Here is a 13,918-nt window from a genome sequence, read left to right as displayed (position 1 = left end):
CTGCTCAGGCACCATCTTTAAAAACCCACCCAGCGCCGTACATGTAAGGGGTTAAAGGGGACGTGCACTAAATACAGCGTCGGCTGCTAGATGGCCATCTACAACCTATGGCAGAGGTCAGGATACGCAGTCGACAGTCACACAAATCGCATCAAAACAATTTGTTTTGCCCATAAATCTTATTGATGCCCAGAGGAAAATAGACAAGACATAACGCGACACCACGAAACGTACTGACTGCTGTATACACACCGCGGCTGCGTTCACATAGCCGCCTGCAGTCTGTGTGGCGTTCACATTTCACGGACTGACCGCGGCTCACATCTTGGTGATCTAGGATGCGGTGCGCTCCAGCGCTGTACTCACAGCAACATCTCAGTACGGGACAATAGACCCACGGATGGGCTGGAAGTCACCGCACCATAGATCACCATGGTGCAGTGAACTGTGCTCACGCGAGCCGTGGTCAGTCCGGGTAATGTGTGCGTCACACAGACCACATTAAAGAGACCAGTCATGGCCGTGTGAACGCAGCCTTAGACCTCAGGCAAAGACTGTATGCATTGTACGGTCTGCAAACCAAGGACCTACAAAACATGGACACATGACATGTGCATCTCACACTACTGTAACAACGTTTATTCTTGTCCACAAATCAGATAATAGGACATTGTGATTATTGTGGGACGGACGGACATGCAGACTTACGGATACGGAGGACATTCAAGTGTTGTCCGCATTTATTGTAGCCCTCCACGTTCAATCCGCAAAAAACAAAGATTAGGCACAGACTGAATACACGGTCATATGCATGAGTACACAGACAGTGCTATGAATCACTGATAAGACCGCCCCCGTGTACAACTGAGCTCAGAAAAAGCAGACATTTTAATGTATAAAGGACACGTTTTACTGAAGGTTTTCCCACAAAACTATATATCAATCTGCTCAGCTCCTCCAGCTCTGTAACGTAACATGAATTTGAAAGATTTGTGAATGAATGCTCTTATGCAGGCTAAGTGAATAAATATATGTACATTGTCAACACGCTGCCTGCAGATTACATGGTGACAGGTTCTCTTTATATATAATCTGCTCAGCTCCTCCTGCTCTATAACATGCTGCCTGCAGATTACATGGTGACAGGTTCTCTTTATATATAATCTGCTCAGCTCCTCCTGCTCTATAACACGCTGCCTGCAGATTACATGGTGACAGGTTCTCTTTATATATAATCTGCTCAGCTCCTCCTGCTCTATAACACGCTGCCTGCAGATTACATGGTGACAGGTTCTCTTTATATATAATTTGCTCAGCTCCTCCTGCAGATTACACGGTGACAGGTTCTCTATATATAATCTGCTCAGCTCCTCCTGCAGATTACACGGTGACAGGTTCTCTATATATAATCTGCTCAGCTCCTCCTGCAGATTAGAGCGTGGTCACACTGTAGCACAGTAGTAGATGACCTCGTACCCTGCTCGGCTGTTATGTATCAGTCATTCATGAGGCACGGCTAGGCGGCACAGTCTGAAACACATCAGCTTTGTTCCCTGGGCGAGATAACTGCACGGTTTATCTTAGATTAGTAGAATAAAGTGCTGGCAGGTGACACAATAAACAGACACATACGGCGTGCGCCTACACCAACAAGCCGTACTCACAAATGCAATCTGCAACCTCGGCCAGTCTGTAAACACTGCAAGAGGGACGACTAACCAGATGGTGCAAAAACACAGCCTTAACGGGGTTGTCCCACTTCAGCAAATGGCATTAATCATGTAGACAGTGTTAATACAAGGCATTTAAGGCGGGTTTACAGGGGGCCGATGGAACAGCAGATTGTCGGGAAGGAAGCTTTCTTTCCCGACAGTCGACTGCTGGTTGAGTGGAGGAGACCATGTCCTCCACAGTACGGGGAGCAGTGATCACTGATGCCATTGCTCATCCCCACAGTAGCATTCCTTCCGGACAGTCGACTGCTGGTTCGGAGGGGGACGGACGGACAGATGGGACATTTACATGCAGCAATCTCCTCTACAGTATGAGGATGCCCAGAAAGGATGATTGACGTGCCTACATGAACAACAGGATCCCCCGATGAACAAGTGTTTTGCTCGTTCATCGGGTGATGGGCGGCACACGTAGATGGCCAGATTATCGGGGAACGAGCGCTTGCAGGAAAAGTCGTTCCCGATTATTGGTGCGTGTGAATTCACTTTTACTAATGTATTGTGATTCTCCATGTTGGCTCCTTTGCTGGCGGGATTCATTTTTCCATCACATTATACACGGCTCGTTTCCAGGGGCCAGCACCGCAGGACGGCTGGTGGTCGCGCTTCCACACCAGCGGATTACAGGGTGGTCGTAACTCCTGGATAGGAGCCGTATAGAATGCGATAGAGACATGAATCCAGCCAAACAATATGGAGAATCACAACACATTAAGAACTGCCTTGTATTGACTTTCTCTACATGATGCCATCTGCTGAAGTGAGAGGACCCCTTTAAAAAGTTCTCTTTATGTAGACTGCGACATGCATATATCAGACATGGGCCGACTGAGGGGCCAAGTCAATCTGACCTGACGTCCAGCTCCGTGTTTCTCTTGGCGTACACGGCGTGGTTTTGGTGTGCCCATATATTTCTGGGTAAGGTTCTCAGGCCAAGAGTTATTTTCTGAACAAGCGACCCATCGATGCCACACACAAAGAAATGTGACGTAACGGTGCGGTCATATTCTGGTCCAATGCTCCTCCGGCTCCGTCCTCCTCAACCATCTATCGGCCTTAAAGAGGAACTAAACTTTTGCATCAAATTTTAATAAGATGACCCCAACGCCCTAAAAAACTTTTTGTAATATACTTTATTAATTTTGAATATTTTTTTGTCTTTTCCCTTCCTAAAGAGCACCATTCCCTGTGCGCTTAAAACTCAGTTCTCTGTACACCGCTCAACAGGCTGTGAAGTGAAATTTATGAATGGGGCCGCGGGAGCACGGGGCAGGGAGCAGGGGGCAGGGAGCAGGGAGCAGGGGGCAGGGAGCAGGGGGCAGGGAGCAGGGGGCAGGGAGCAGGGGGCAGGGAGCACGGGGCAGGGAGCAGGGGGCAGGGAGCACGGGGCAGGGAGCACGGGGCAGGGAGCACGGGGCAGGGAGCACGGGGCAGGGAGCACGGGGCAGGGAGCACGGGGCAGGGAGCACGGGGCAGGGAGCACGGGGCAGGGAGCACGGGGCCGACATGCAGTTCTCTTACTTACCTGACTGTAGCAATGACATCAGATCAACAGCACAAGACCGCTGCAGCCAATCACTGGTCTCTTCAGTGTACTACTGAGGCCAGCGAGTGGATGCAGAGGCCACGTGTTGTTGGCGGGACATCACTGTTGCAGTTAAGTAAACCGGAGCAGCTGCGTGAGATCTTTCAGGTTAGTAATGATCGCATGTACTGCAGGCAGATTCCCTTGTGTTGCCCAGTATCCCCATGAAATTGGACAAGTACTTCCGAGCGCTGTACATCTGCCTCAGTCCCCAAGCATTACAAAGGTTTTTGGAGATGAAAAAAAGCGCCACGCTACTGAGGGGAGAAGCGGCGAACCCCATGTCCGTGTGTCCCGCAGTGGATGAGCCACCATGCAGACGGATGACCGCTCCTATAAATTAGCTGCATTCTCTGTCCTGTGAGAAGCTGAATGAAGGCAGTAAAAACTCCAGCAGCCCGTACAGGAAAAATGCCCCCAGGAGATGGAGGAGAGACCTGAATGAGACACGGAATTCTTGTAAAACAGATGTCACAGTTATGGAAACTGCAGGAGCCGATGCCCAGAAATGGTAAAGCGTGTAATGTGCGCACAAGAAAAGTAGGTTTCTCACTGCTAAGAAGGGGGACGGTAAGGAAATAATCCACCATGAGAGGGGACATCATTTTAGGCCCTTTTTCTTAGGCCTCGTGCACACGCCCGTTGTTTTGGTCCGCATCAGTGCCGCAGTATTTGTGGCTTGGATGTGGACCCATTCACTTCAATGGGGCCGCAAAAGATGCAGACAGCACTCCGTATGCTGTCCGCATCCGTTGCTCCGTTCCGTGGTCCGCAAAAAATAATATAAATATAACAACATGTCCTATTCTTGTCCGTTTTGTGGATAAGAATCTGCAGTCATATTAATGGCTGTCCGCACCGTTCCGCAAATTGCGGAAGGCACACGGACATAATTTGTGTTTTGCGGATCCACAAAACACACAACGGTCGTGTGCATGACGCCCTAGGCAGATGGTGCTCTCTTGTATACACATCTGTCCGAAAACTCGCCTGCCTAGATCTATTACATTCCCACCACTCGAGGGCTTCTGTCTTCCGAAGCTACCGTACCGACAATTATGCCCAAAAGACCCGGGATGCTCGGCCACATACGGCTGGCACTCTGCGTGTCTGGGGAGCAATGCCATGTTCCTCTGAAGGGGGGGGGGGGGGGGGGGGGGTTTATTAACATAAAACATGGGTCATTAAAATAATAATAATCAACATGCAGGATCGTGGGCGCCTCCAGACGAGTGTGTGGCAGCGCGCTTTCCAGTTATAGACACTGCACCTGTCACAGGAGAGCACAGCATTATAATGCTGTGTGTCTCTGGCCGACCTTGCATCTACTGAATTATAATGACAGCATTATGCCAGTAAAATTAAATAGATGCAAGGTCGGCCAGAGACACACAGCATAAATCATTATAAGGCCATGCGGTCCTGTGAAAGGAGCAGCGTCCATAACAGGAAACCACGCTCCCACAAGGAGCGCATTTTCTGCACTTGGCGCGCTTGTCTGAAGTTGCCGTATGTCTCATGCATTAGGTTATTTATCAAATTACATGCAAAAATCCCATTCTGTGCCACCTCAGTCATCTGCAGCACAGTAATAGTACTGCACTAGTACCTCGCTCCATTCACTGCACCAAACTGAAACCTTACATACTTTAGATAAAAACCCTGAAGACTGTTTGCAAACAATTCCCTGAAAGCAACGAGAAAAGTCTGCTGGAAGTAAAAGTCGAGCAGAGACAGAATCGGTTTCTTTCATGTTTGCCTGAGTGTCGTAGGAATGAAAAACCCAGCTCTAAATGTACGACAAGGGCCGACACTCCACTGTTGGGAAACTAAAACTCCCAGCATGCAGACGTGCTTAATGGTAGCCGACTGCGCCAGACATGCCTCGCAAAGTGTCCATGTGCAAATCTCCTAAAATGTGAATTCTACGCCGATTACAACCTACACAAAAATCTCCATTCACCATTCAATGCACTGCTGCACTTTTTCTGGAAAGAGTTGTTTATCCTGAGCCTCCTGGTGCAGGGCTGAAAGCCAGAGCTACAGTAAAAATACAGGGGGCAGTAGTCACAGAGCTGGGCATAATTTACACGTATTGGGGTCTATGGAAAGCTGGGTAGCAATCTGTAGGCTTCTTTCAGACGAGCATGTCCAGTGTGGGAGCACAATTCCCCCATTACGGACACGGCTCATTTCACAGGATCACACAGCGTTAGGATTTATAATGCTGGCGTCTCCGCATGACGCTGCTTCTACAGAATTATACCGACATTATGTCACTATTATTCTGCAGATGCAAGGCCGGCCAGAGACACACAGCATTATAAAATTATTAACGCTAATGCAGTACAATCCTTTCCGCATTGGGCACGCTCGTCTGAGGGGCCTCAGGCTACTTTCACACTTGCGTTATTCTTTTCCGGCGCTGAGTTCAGTCCTAGGGGCTCAATACCGGAAAAGAACGGATCAGTTTCATCCCCATGCATTCTGAATGGAGAGCGATCCGTTCAGGATGCATCAGGACGTCTTCAGTTCAGTCTTTTTGACTTTTCAGGACGGAGATAATTCTGCGGCATGGTGCCGTTTTATCTTAGTCCAAAATTCCATTACACCTGCCGGAATGTCGGATACGGGCCAGAGTGTGATCCGGCACTGCAGTCTGCGCATGCTCAGACTGCAAAAAATTTGAAAAAAAATGATCCGTTTTTCCGGATGACACCAGAGAGACGGATCCGGCAATTCAATGCGTTTGACATTCGGATCAGGATCCTGAGCCGTCTGACAAATGCCATCAGTTTGCATGCGTTTTGACGGATCCGGCGACGGAACTGCCTGCCGGAATCCTCTGCCGCAAGTGTGAAAGTAACATTAGACTGGGTTTCACATGTTACCCGTAGTCACACAATATCCGTTACCCCAGGTAGGACCCGCAGTCACACAATATCCGCTACCCCAGGTGGGACCCGCAGTCACACAATATCCGCTACCCCAGGTGGGACCCGCAGTCAGACAATATCCGTTACCCCAGGTAGGACCCGTAGTCAGACAATATCAGTTACCCCAGGTAGGACCCGTAGTCAGACAATATCCGCTACCCCAGGTAGGACCCGTAGTCACACAATATCCGCTACCCCAGGTGGGACCCGTAGTCAGACAATATCCGCTACCCCAGGTAGGACCCGTAGTCACACAATATCCGCTACCCCAGGTGGGACATGTAGTCACACAATATCCGCTACCCCAGGTGGGACCCGTAGTCACACAATATCCGCTATCCCAGGTAGGACCTGCAGTCACACAATATCCGCTACCCCAGGTAGGACCTGCAGTCACACAATATCCGCTACCCCAGGTAGGACCTGCAGTCACACAATATCCGCTACCCCAGGTAGGACCTGCAGTCACACAATATCCGCTACCCCAGGTAGGACCTGCAGTCACACAATATCCGCTACCTACATACGAGAACAACAGATAAAAGCGCGAGCAGACAAGCCAACATCTAGGTAATTTATATAACATTTCTCGGAATAAAACGGCCCCAAACTTTTATTTCCTGATAAAGGAAAGAAAGGATAAAATCCTAGAAATCCCTGAGGCGACAACCTGTGATCCTGATTTTGACAATGAAATAGTAAAGGAATAGCTGGAATTCCAATGTGAACTGGACACGAGCCGTGGACTTTCTAAGCATACTTGGAGAGGCGACGTCCACGGAACTCTAGGGCTGGTGACACAACAATATCAGTAAGCTCAGAATTATCCGATAAGTTATCAGCGGCGTATAGCGAGCATATGGCGACACCGCCTCAGATGCCTGTTGCTAACCTAACAATAGCGAAGTGGAGCCCCTGATAGACAAACTGTCAGCAGCATTTTTGCAGAGCACTGGGGCGATGGAAAGCCTCTTGTATTTGCATTTTCTTTTCTTTTACAGGTGAAGAAAGAGCAACCAGATGTCCGCTTCAGAATTGAGTTGTCGGCTATGGCAGATTTAACTCCTTGTGGGGCAGAGGTAACGGCAGCGCTATGGCCTTACAGGGTGGGCAGTGAGCAAACCCACCTAAGCCCTCGCTTCTCATAGGAAGAAGACATGTCCTTCCCTCCTTAGGTGTTGATTGTGAGCTTCTTGTTCACCACCGGGGGCCACAAGTGTGTTACACCAGGCCTGTAAAGCCCTACGAGGGAAGTCCGCCCGGCGGCGGCAGCGAATTCAAAAGACCGTGCAGAACTGCAGCAACGTCTGAGCCGCAAGGTTAACTCCTGTTATCTGCCCCATGGGGAGGCATCAGCCCTTTAGGCCTCACCGACCGGATCCCTACTCCGGCCTGAAACAATATGGATACTTTCCACGTGCAATCCGCGTTTTACTCACTCCTATTACTAGAAAGGACTATTCTTTTCCACAATACAGACAATAGGATACATTCTATAATCTGCAGAACAGACACACGTGTGACATCAGTGCGCCAAGAGGGGATATCTTACGTGGAAGCCAACAAGAAAATCTGGATTAGCTCTGTCTAAGGCTACATTCACACTAGCGTTTTAGTTTTCCGGTATTGAGATCCGTCATAGGGGCTCAATACCGGGAAAAAAAAAACGCTTCCGTTTTGTCCCCATTCATTTTCAATGGGGACAAAACTGAACTGAACAGAACGCTCCAAAATGTACTCCATTCCGTTTAGTTGCGTTCTCATCCCGGAGAGCACCATGCTACGGTTTGCTTTCCGTCCTGCTATACAATGTACGGCGCGGTGCTCGGTGAGAAGGCCTTGGTGCTCCCAGGAGAACCGCTGCCTTCTCAAACAGCTGATCAGCAGGGGTCCCGGGTGTCGGACCCCCACCAATCAGATACTGATGACCCATCCAGAGGATAGGCAACTGGTATAATAGACCTGGAAAACCCTTGGAGAATAGGAGAGCATATTACAGGTACAGCTAGGATTAGCTGCTCCATACTTCTATAGGTCGCGGCTTGTGACAGTCGGCTGAACGTCGTTTTTGGAGCGCTCCTGTATGTAAAGGACAAATCCCTGCGCGTTACATCACAGAATTGTTATGCACAATATATTATATAAAGCAGCTTTGTTTTACCAGTTTCTCCACAACGTTGCAATAGGCCCTGATACAAAGATCAGCTACTATCAGACAACATGCAGCCTGTCACCGAGGCTCCTGCCCTATACATTCGGACACGCTGATAGACTTACTGTGCCAAGAAAGTACCCTTCTGACATCTGTCCGGGCACCATTCATCCTGCACACGGCAATGAACAAATCTGCATACTGGCGGGTCCACACCGTACAGGTCAGGCTCACCCCTAACTTCCATGACCATATTTTCTGCAAATTGTTGTGAGATTTCATAATAAGCCATTCAATACATTGTGGTCCTTTGCTTTGAATTTTTGCTGCAGAATTTCTTATCCTTAAAAAAATCACCCTCAAAACAATTCACCACAAATCCATCGTGTCAGATCACTGTATTAAAGAACAAAAACCGTATATAACAGGGTACAGGTGTATTTTGTTTTCCATCACAGTCAATGGCAGACATGACACTGTGTGCGCAATATATACACATATAATACATACAACTATATAGTATTTGCACTGTATATGCAACAGAATCAAAATAGAGGGAAATACCCTGTTATCATGAACAAGCAGCCAGTCAATTGCGGGTAACGCGCAGTGCCCGCAGCTGGTTAATGCTGCCCTCTACATTGCGGGTAACGCGCAGTGCCCGCAGCCGGTTAATGCTGCCCTCTACATTGCGGGTAACGTGCAGTGCCCACAGCCGGTTAATGCTGCTCTCTACATTGCGGGTAACACGCAGTGCCCGCAGCCGGTTAATGCTGCCCTCTACATTGCGGGTAACGTGCAGTGCCCGCAGCCGGTTAATGCTGCTCTCTGCATTGCGGGTAACGCGCAGTGCCCGCAGCCGGTTAATGCTGCTCTCTGCATTGCGGGTAACGCGCAGTGCCCGCAGCCAGTTAATGCTGCCCTCTACATTGCGGGTAACGCGCAGTGCCCGCAGCCAGTTAATGCTGCTCTCTACATTGCGGGTAATGTGCAGTGCCCGCAGCCGGTTAATGCTGCTCTCTACATTGCGGGTAACGCGCAGTGCCCGCAGCCAGTTAATGCTGCTCTCTACATTGCGGGTAACGCGCAGTGCCCGCAGCCGGTTAATGCTGCTCTCTACATTGCGGGTAACGCGCAGTGCCCGCAGCCAGTTAATGCTGCTCTCTACATTGCGGGTAACGCGCAGTGCCCGCAGCTGGTTAATGCTGCTCTCTGCATTGCGGGTAACGCGCAGTGCCCGCAGCTGGTTAATGCTGCTCTCTGCATTGCGGGTAACGCGCAGTGCCCGCAGCCGGTTAATGCTGCTCTCTGCATTGTGCCTGGTCATGAAAGGGTTCATAGATTTAAGCTGTCCAGCCAGAGTTTAGCTCTGCACAATGAGTGCGCCTGCCCGGGGGGGGGGGGGGGGGCTTCAAAACACCTGGCTTTTTTTTTTTATATTCTTACAGCCAAGTGCCAGCACAAATCAAATCAATTTATGCTACCTCTCCTTTAAAATAAAATAAAAAGTAAAAAAACAACTGCCTGTGTGTACAGCGACTGTCACTACAAAACAAGTTACAGAAAAATACTGAATGTAAAAAAATAAAATAAAAACGGTTGCACATTAGACATCTCCACATTAATTACAATGCCTTGTGCCACAGAGTCTTGGAACTGACAACACGGAAATGACAGCATTATTTCAGCAATTAGACTCTGAATCATTAATAAACAAGAGCTTTCCCAATTTAGTTGAAAAGGCCTGAAAGACGGCCAAGGCACGAACACAGGCACCCGGGCCATGCACTGGACTTTTAGCAGTCTGGAGGAAAACATGGAAGATTATTCCTAAACCTTCCGACATCAACGTCCATAAACTGCTGAACGAAAAACAAGGGCGGGCGGAACATCTGGTATAAAGAAGCTTTAGATCACTCACCATCAGATGGGCCAGACCAGACCTGGGCCATGATGAGACAGTAACGCAACAGATATGACTGTTACCAAGAGTAGAGATATCACACATAGAAAACCCAAAAATAAAAAGCAACCCAATGCTTACTGCAAATGAACATAGTTTTGGAAAACATTTGACGTTAAAGAGGTATTCATTCGGGTTGATAAAAGTTGGGGATAACTATCAGATCAGTGAAAGTCCTACCACTTGGACCCCCACAAATCACGAGCACCCCAAAATTAGCGGAGCGTCATGTTGATCATGTGAACTGCCGCTCCGGAAATAGCTGTACTTGGCAGCCTCCGTGACTACCGGAGAGATAATTGGAGGGACACGCCGAGCGGTATGTATGATCACTGAGGGGTGCCAGTGGTAGGACCCCCACCAATCTAATTATTGTTATACTCTAGTCTGTGGATAGGCGCTAACTTTATAATTAATATCCGCTTTAAGCCAGCCCCTGACATGAGCACCGGCAGAGATTCCTCAGTGGCAGATACCTTTTAATGGCCAAGTGGAAAGATCACACAATTGAAAGCTTTCGAGGCTACTTGGGCCTCTTTTTAGGGTCCATTCACACGTCCGTATGTGTTTTGCGGATCCGCAAAACATGGACACTGGCAATGTGCGTTCACCATTTTGCGGACTGCACATCGCCGGCACTCTCATAGAAAATGCCTTTTCTTGTCCGCAATTGCGGACAAGAATAGGACAGGTTCTATTTTTTTGCAGAATGGAAGTGCGGAGGCAGACAGCACATTCCAGCCCCATTAAAAATGAACGGGTCCGCACCTGTTCCGCAAAATTGCAGAACAGATGCGGACGTGTGAATGGACATTAAGACTGTATCTGAAAAGTTACATATTTATGCACCAAAGAGTATAGGAATAACGAAGGTTTGGTCAAAGAGGCAAACATTGGCCTTAATCCGGCAGCCCTGCCGTACAACCCAACCTGACAGATCGCAGGTTTAGCAGACAGTCCGCCATCGTTCACACGTAATTTGTAAAAATTATCGTTATTTATGTGTTGGGGCAGCTTAAGGGTACAGCTGCATGGCGCGGCCTGAACTGCACGGCCATGCACACCATTGTAGTCATTACACACTTAGAGCTCATGCACACGGCCGTTGTTTTGGGCTGCATCCGATCCAGGTTTTTTGTGGATCAGATGCGGACCCATTTATCTCAATGGGGCTGCAAAAGATGCAGACAGCACGCCTGTGTGCTGTCCACATCCATAAGTCTGTTTCGCGGCCCTGCAAAAAAATTTATGTCCTAATCTTGTCGGTTTTGCGTAAAGGATAAGACCATTTTTGCAGGGGAAAAAAAAAAAAAAAAAAACACATGGCTGCAAGCGCTCGGCCGGGATCCGCGTTTTGTGGATTGCAAAAATGGCGACGGCCGTGTGCACAAGCCCTAGGTTTTTTCATTATTCATTGTTAAAGGGGTATGCCGGTTATATTAAGTTATGCCCTCTTCACAGGAGAAGGGTTACATATTAGATCAGTGGGGGTCTCACCACTGATCATGAGAAAGGTGGGGGGCCCTGTACCAGGTGAAGCGACTGGTCGGGCATGTGCATGGAAATACACAGCATGTCAACCGTTTATGAAAAATTTTCAGTGCACGATGGTGAGATCAAGGGCACATCCGGTGCAGATTTGTTGTCAAAATGCAGCAAAACTACCCAGCGTGCCTGTACACACATCTGAGCGGACTCCGCTGTGCAAACAAGACGGACTATTCAGAATTTAGTCTAAAGAAACGAGAGAACCTCTGGAGGATACGGCCACGTTCAATTTACACTGGGGATTTATTTTTTCACAATGTGCGGGTGAGGATTCTTACAATCTCATCCACTTTGCTGGTACTGTACAACACTATGGATTTGCTGTAGGAAAATCCATGCCCTAAAATGTCATCAGCAACCACTCCTGATCGCTGCGCAGCCCCTCTGTTCAGCGGATAAGCCGCGTACCTCGGAAGATGAGCAGCTTTCAGAAACTCCATTTAGAACCCGACTGGCTGGTCAATAGATGCAGCCAGCAAAAAATAAAAAAAATGTATAAGCAAATAAGCAAAATATAAAAACACACCATTTTTTATTTCTACATTTCATTATTATTTTATTATTTGGTTTGTGAATTATTGGTTAATATACACAATCTTAAGTCCACGCTGCCACATTCCAGTCCCCAGGGTCATACCCATGTGTCAGCATAAACCACAATCAAATGAAATACCTGATGAATATAAAGGAGGAAAGGTATAAAGTGAGACCAGAGGTAAAACTAGATATTTAAAATATAAAAATTGTCCATAAAATTAACATTACGGTAAGTGCAACAGTAAGATATTGCTTGAAGGAGAAAATTGCAAAAAAAATAAATAAATGATACAGTAACCCATACAAAATAAAAGCAAAAAAAAAAAAAAAATAATAATAATAGATATAGAAATCATCTACTGTAAGCTACAGTGGATGTCGATAAAGACAAGACTGTCCAAACATAAAGAAGCAAACAAGGTGGAGAAAGACAGAAAAAATGAACCAAATAATAAGATATCTTGAAGGAGAGACGGTGAAGGCAGGCTTCTGTACAAAGGTTTAACCACCCCTCAGGCGCTGCGCTTATGGGATTTACAGTACATTATTTCATCATTAAAATAGCTTCCAGTCTCTCGCGGGAAACATAGGCAGCAGACGCATCGAAATAGAAGCTCTCCGTCCCCAAATACATTCCACGCAGCCATAATTATTGGTATCTAGGAGATTGAACGCATCCACGGCCGCTTCTACAGGACTAAAACCCTCAGCAGATCCGACTCCACAAATAGTAAAATATATAAAAAAAATTATAAAATCCCCCCAAAAAAATGAAGCGCTTGTGGAAATGTCTTACAGGAGCAGTGGGCAGTGCTGGGGCTTAGACGTCACGCTCAGAGGAGCGAGCCAAGTTTCGGAGTCGCCGCCCCTTCCTTTTCAATTTTAAAATGACACGGGCCCCGCATGGAACAAGCAGGGACATGTGTTTTAGCGCTCAGCTGCGCCCCCCGAGAATGTCGGCAGCACCCACCTGCAACAGCCAGACTGAACTCCCGGGAGGCTCAGAACCTGCAAGAAAACCACTTAACCCTTTCCTAACAGCACGGCAGAACGTGGGAACACCAGTAGTCTAGAACATTACAGCTCCATTACTTAAAACAGGTAAAAAATATATATATAAAAATCTATACAACAAAATTCCTTTAATCCACATCCCGTGCAGCACGAGACTGTCCCATAATGCAGAACTGGGGTCCTTACTAACCCCCAACCCCACAATAAGAGCTGCGCTTTTACTTTTTGGGCCGCTTGCGGTATTTGTGGCGTTTTTCTGCACACGATTTCCCCCTATAGAGAAGTTGTTACCTAGAAAAAACGTCAAAATGTCCTACATGCTGCCTAATGATCAAACCCGCCTGGCGCCTGTGCGTCCTGCGTCTGATATGTCACACAGACCTTGAGCTCACATCTGGCGCTGGTCTATTTACCACAAAAAAATATATAAAAAATTCTGTGTGAAAGCCC

General features: G+C 47.8%; 1 protein-coding gene across 6 annotated transcripts in view; it reads right to left on the bottom strand.

Moving 5' to 3' along the window:
• TEAD1 (TEA domain transcription factor 1) overlaps window positions 1-13,918 on the bottom strand; it is a 150,325-nt gene that overhangs the window by 132,514 nt on the left and 3,893 nt on the right. The window lies entirely within an intron of this gene.

Source organism: Bufo bufo, chromosome 10 (assembly GCF_905171765.1).
Source record: "Bufo bufo chromosome 10, aBufBuf1.1, whole genome shotgun sequence".
Taxonomy (NCBI): Eukaryota; Metazoa; Chordata; class Amphibia; order Anura; family Bufonidae; genus Bufo; species Bufo bufo.
The sequence above is the reverse complement of the archived record's forward strand: the minus strand, read 5'-3'. Positions and strand labels throughout refer to the sequence as shown.